Source organism: Elephas maximus, chromosome 2 (genome assembly GCF_024166365.1).
Source record: "Elephas maximus indicus isolate mEleMax1 chromosome 2, mEleMax1 primary haplotype, whole genome shotgun sequence".
Lineage (NCBI taxonomy): Eukaryota > Metazoa > Chordata > Mammalia > Proboscidea > Elephantidae > Elephas > Elephas maximus.
The window spans coordinates 177,080,501-177,086,500 of NC_064820.1; the positions used below are offsets into that span (position 1 = coordinate 177,080,501).

General features: G+C 45.8%; 1 non-coding gene across 1 annotated transcript; it reads left to right on the forward strand.

Annotated features, from left to right (window-relative positions):
* The first annotated feature begins 3,280 nt into the window (after positions 1–3,280).
* Positions 3,281–3,408, forward strand: LOC126070756 (small nucleolar RNA ACA64). The gene has a single exon (XR_007516279.1). It is a non-coding gene; the product is annotated as a small nucleolar RNA ACA64 (small nucleolar RNA).
* The last annotated feature ends 2,592 nt before the right edge of the window (positions 3,409–6,000 follow it).

Here is a 6,000-nt window from a genome sequence, read left to right on the forward strand (position 1 = left end):
AAGCTTTGGATCCTCGAGGTGCACAACATACCTTTTAATCCACTTCCTGCCCATGAGGTTTTAGGCAACAATAAACCAGTATGCAGATAATACCAGTACCTTCCTTCTTAACTAAATAATAAGGTTAAATGAAACAATCCATATAAGGCCCCTTAGGACAGGACCCAATAGTGATTATTATCACTTTTTTCCTGAACGTGTTCTAATAAAGGAAAAAACCAAGAGCTAAGCGGACAGAAGCAAGTGGCCTGACTAACTCTGCCTGGGGTCTGGGTCAGGGACACAGGGCTGTTGGCGGGAGATTTTGCTGCAGAGTTGTTGGGGGGAAGTTCTGGAAGGCAAAAGCTGCATCTCCAGTGAGCCTGAAACCCCCTGACTGTAAATATCTAGAAGCTTCCCACACCCTTAGCATCCAGTTACAGGTGGTTCACCTGGGTGAGTCCTTCCTGGACAAGACTGCCTGTGGTCCAGTCCTTTGTTTTTACAAGGCAGGAATTTCAGGGTCTGAGACATTTGCATTTGGTATCTTGACTACTGAGGTATTCTTGCAGCTGCTAAACCACTGATATGCTTTCTCTAAAACCCAGTGGGCAGAAAGAAAATAAGAAAACTGTCCCTCATATTTAGTATTTGATTCCTTGTGTAGAGAGAAAATAGAACACCCGCTCTCAGGGGTTTTAGCTGCCGTCAGGTCACCTTTGTATATTTTTTATATGTATTTATTTATTTATTTTTACTGGACTTTAGGTGAAGGTTTACAGAACCAACTAGCTTCTCATTAAACAATTAGTACACATAGAGTTTTATGACATTGATTAACAACCCTATGACATGTTAACACTCTTTTGTTCTAGACCTTGGGTTCCTTATTACCAGCTTTCCTGTCCCCTTCTGCCTTCTAGTCCTTGCCCCTGGGCTGGTGTGCCCATTTAGTCTCATTTTGTTTTATAGGTCTGTCTAATTTTTGGATGAAAGGTGAATCTCAGGAGCGACTTCATTACTGAGCTAAAAGGGTGTCCAGGGCCCATACTCTCAAGGTTTCTCCAGTCTCTGTCAGGCCAGCAAGTCTGGTCTTTTTTTGTGAGTTAGAATTTTGTTCTACATTTTTCTCCAGCTCCGTCCAAGACCCTCTATTGTGATCCCTGACAGAGCAGTCAGTGATAGTAGCCGGGCTGGACTCAGTTTGGTGGAGGCCTTGGTAGAAGTGGTCCATTAGTTCTTTGGGCTAATCTTTCCTTGTGTCTTTAGTTTTCTTCATTCTGTCTCTTGGGGATCTTCTGAGTAATGAACACCATCATAGAGCTTAAGCTCGCTGGCAGCTGGCAGTAGGGAAGCTCAACACCTCCTCAAACAGCCCTCTTTATGCCCTCCTACCATTCGACCTGGTGTTACTGTCTTCTTGACTTTTTTTGCTATCTGAAACTGTTTGTGGTTACTCGTTGGTTTCATTCTCACGCCTTTCTCCACTAGAAAGTAAAACTCAGACCCAGCACCTAAGACAGTTATTGGCATTCAAAAAATGTGGAATAAATGGCACTTCTGGATCACTCAAGGCTTCTCAGGGATGAGATCAAGCCTTATTTATTCAAATCACACAACTGTTCATGTTGGACAGTTTAGGTAAATTATTTCAGTAACATTGAGAAGCTATCAGCTTAAGAGATATATTTAGCTACATGGACAAAGGAACAGGTCATACATGCAGGCCCTGGAAAAGAACAGCAAATAAAATGAAGGCTTTTTGTACTAGTATCTCCTTTGCTGGAAGCCAGTACCTGACTAAATCAGGAGAAATATTGGGTCCTGGGAATAGGGGTCAGAAGAAGATGGATGTCAGGTGGATAAGACAGAGAGACAGAGTAGAGGAAAATATAGCTGGATTGGCTTTTCTAGGATTCGACTCCTGGCCTAGTATGTTGGTGTGTTGGGTCCTTAAAAATCATGTGTTGAACCAGGGTAACTTAGTGATGAAGTAAATGGGCTCTGAGTCCAAAACTAGTTCCATCCCTTACTTGCTGTGTCATCTGGAGTCAGGTTTATTCCCACCCTGGGCCTCAATTTCTTCATCTGTAAAATGGGCTAATAGTACATCTCCTTTACAAAGTTATGCCATGGTTAAATGAGATCAGGCATGCAAAGGTCAGCACAGTGCTTGGCACAAGGGAGTGACTGAATAAGTCCATATATATTATATTTTCGTCCAAATGACGCACTGGGATCCAACATGAAGACATGGCTGCCAGTTAGCTGCAGAGCCTAGGCTGAAATCCGGGGCTCCTGAGTTCATTCTCTTTCCACTGTATGAAGCAGATGCCATTTCTTATTCCCAAGGGTCTAAAAGGGGAGTCTGGCTATGTAAAAAGTAAATCTCAGAAACATACAGGGATAAAATTGAGACTCAGCGTGTGTGGTAGAATAGGCCTGGGCCTTGTGATTTTTAGGATCTCCAGAAAGTAAGACACCCTCCTCATGCCCAGAATGATGGTGATGAATATAATTTACTGAGTACTTATTATGTGCAAGACGCTGGTTAAGTGCTTTAGATAAATTACCTTATTTAATCTTCAAAGCAACACTGGAAAGTAGGAGCTATTATGACTCCCATTTTATGCATTTGGAAACATAAGGCTATAAGAAGGTTAAGTAACAAATTGAAAGCCATAAAACTAAGGAAGCTCTAAACTGAGCCCTGAACTCCACCATAAGAGAGCTCTGCCTTTGGATCATAGCACTGCCCCCTGCAAAAACTCGAAGAGTTCATAGGTGGTGCAAACGTTTAACATGCTGGGCTGCTAAATGAAAGGTTGGAAGATTAAGCCCACCCAGAGGTGGCTTGGGAGAAATGCCACACTATTTATTTCCAAAAAGTCAGCCATTGAAAATCCTGTTGTTATGGACTGACTTGTGTACCCCCAAAATATGTCTTGTAAATCCTAACCTCTATGCCTGTGGTTATAATCCCACTTGGGAATGGTTGTCTTTGCTATGTTAATAAGACAGGATTAGTATAGGGCATGTCTTAAATCAATCTTTTTTGAGGTATAAAAGAAATTAAACAAGCAAGTGAGAGAAGCAAAGATGGGGGAAGAGAGAGGCTAAGCCACAGGAAGATTACCCAGGAGCAGAAGCTCAAAGAGACTAGGCCCTTCCTCCAGAGCCGAGAGAGAGAGAAAGCCTTCCCCTAGAGCAACAAATTTCTGCTTGTTAAAGCCACCTATTTATGCTATTTCTGTTATCGTTATAGTAGCACTTGATAACTAAGATACTTATGGAGCCTGGCACTGGTTGAAAATTACCTGCAGTTTCGCCTGTGGCTGCGGGTGAGATTCTGCACCCAGCGCCACCAGGGGCCTCACCTCACCGCCGACTGCCTCTGTATGGGTAGCTGAAACCCAGGCCCCAACAGGCACTGCTGACCCTATGCTCCGGTGCACCTCCACATGGTTCAGCATCTGACCCTACCTCCCTGGTAAGGACACTGATGCCCGAGCCTGCCTGCAGGGGGAGGGAGGGTCGGCTCTCCTCATCTCTCAAATAAAGCTGTTTGTCTAATGGAGAAAAAAAAAAAAAAACTATGGAGCACAGCTCTACTCTGACACACATGGGGTCTCCATGACTTGGAGTTGACGCTACAGCAAATAGTTTATATTAAGCCTTGCCAGTTACGCACACATTCGAGATGCGTGAATCTGTTCATTGTAGAATCTCAAAGTTGAAAGGGACATTAGCAACAATAATAGCTAATACTGGACCAAGTGTTGCTGTAAGTTCATTTAAGCCTTAAAACCAAAACTACAAGTAGGTACTATATCGGTCCTCTGATTATCCTTGTCTTCCAGATGCAGAAACAGAAGCACAGAGAGGTTAAGTAAATGGCCCTGGAGTGATGGGAGCTAAACCCAGACCACAGGCAATATTGTGTTCCTAACTTTTTTGTCCTGCCTCTTGGCAGACTATCTACTCTGTGATTCTATAACCTTGTTTTAGACTTAGGTGGCCCTTCATGAATCTGAAAAAAAGCCATAAAACCTCTCCTCAGACACATTTTTGGGGATTGCCAAAGCCTCTGATATTTATCAGAGAGCCTCCAAAAACAAAAAATAACTTCATCTCAACTCAAACCCTCTACCTATGTCTCCCTACAACACTCTCATCCGTGGCTTTCAGCCTTGGCTCGAATATCTCCGAGAGGAGGGAACTCATGCCCCGGTCAGCTCATTCTTCCAACAGCAAGATTCAGTAGAAATGTCTCTCTGATGAGAGGAGATTGCTTCCCTGAGACCAACGCCCTGGTTCAAGCACAAGTCGGCTCCCCTGCTACCCTCCCAGGCACGCAGAGAGCCCTTTTATGGTGACTCTCGGTCCCTCCCGCCTCTCCTCCCTCACAAGCCCTCATTCTGCTGTTTGTCTCCTCTGCAAAGGCTTCCTCTCAAAGTGACAGCTGCAGAGATGAGGGCGATGCAGCTTCGGGAAAGATGTCCCCTTTCCTGCTCAAAGCAGGGGTGGATGTAGGGGAACTGAAAGCTCCCTGACTATCCAGGAAGGGCAGGTGTAGATGCCTAGCCGCTGGTGTGAGCCTTTCCACTGGCTCGCTGTGCAACCTTGGCCAAGAGACTGCAGCTCTCTGGGCCCATATTAGTTCTTCTGCAACATTAACTGTTGTTAGCTGCCGTGGAGTCAGCCCCCAACTCATGGCGACCCCAAGTGCAACGGTACAAATCGCTGCCCCATCCTTCACCACCCCCATGATTGGTTATAGATCCGATTGTTATGATTCTGCAAAATCAGAAGAGTTTAAACACATGGGATCACCATGAGTTGGAATCGACTTGATGGCAGCCAACAACAGCAATGACAATTAAAATGGGATTGCAAACCCAAATACAGAGGCCAGGAATATGCTAGGAACAAGTGGAAGAGCTGGGTGTTTTCAAATGAAACATCTAGGAATGTTCCTTTCCTCAACAAAGAGGTAGGTTCTCTTCCAGTTTTCTTGGAGCATTTCATTTCTCAGTCTTGCGTTTCCCGTTTCTGCTGCAGTCATGAGAGTAAACAAAATATCTAAAGTAATAAAAATGAAAACATGAAGAAAAGTGGCACCTGGTCCTGGCATCAGCGAGAGACGGGGACCATGGCCAGCTGGTTGCCCACATCCTGTCTACTGGGGTGCTGACTCAGCATCGGCTCATTGGACCCAGGGTTATCAGATCTCAGGGGTTTTCTAGAGAAGCTGGGCACATGCATTTTTCACGTGAACTCTCCCAATTTTTAAACACTAGCTCAAATTTTTCTTAAACAATGGGAGGGCCAAATACAATATGTCCTGGATTGTGAGACACAAGTCTGCCATCTCTGGATTAGGTGTTTTTAAAGCTCTCTGCTTGAATGTTCTGTGGAAGAAGTGAAGACGGAAGGAAGGACTGGGGAATCTCTCTGGTACCTGAAGGCTAGTTCAGCAGCTGTAGAGGGGCAGGAAGACTTTTTCATTCCATAAAGCTTTGTTTAGGTTAACCCTTCCTTTGCTCTTGCCCTTTGTTCTTTCTCTCTTGGGAGAAATGTAATGGCCCTAGGCCTCAGAGTGTCTGAGCAGGTCTGAACAGGACGCTCCAGTTTGTGGGTAGAGAGGCGGGGCTGTGGCTTCCAGGGCTGACAGAGGGTGGGGAGGGGAGACACAGCATCCCAGACCAGAGGTGGCCCTAGGCCTCGGCCTCAGGCGGGGCTACACCCTGCTCCCTGGCCTACTTCTAGCTCTGAAGGAGCCCTGATTATCTTTCCGACTGGGCCTCTGGGTCAGAAAGGGAGCAAGCATGCAGCCATGGTCGGCATGCCTGACCGGTTGGCTGCCTGACCGCCAAGCTGGCAAATGGCCAGAGCCCAGAGCTCACTGGGAAGGAACGTAAACAAGGCCCCTGGTGGGCAGCTGTGACCCAGAATTGTCCAGTGGAACAGCGGTGAGAAGGGAGGGGGAACATCAGGAGTCCCCATCCTTATGCCCGGTCC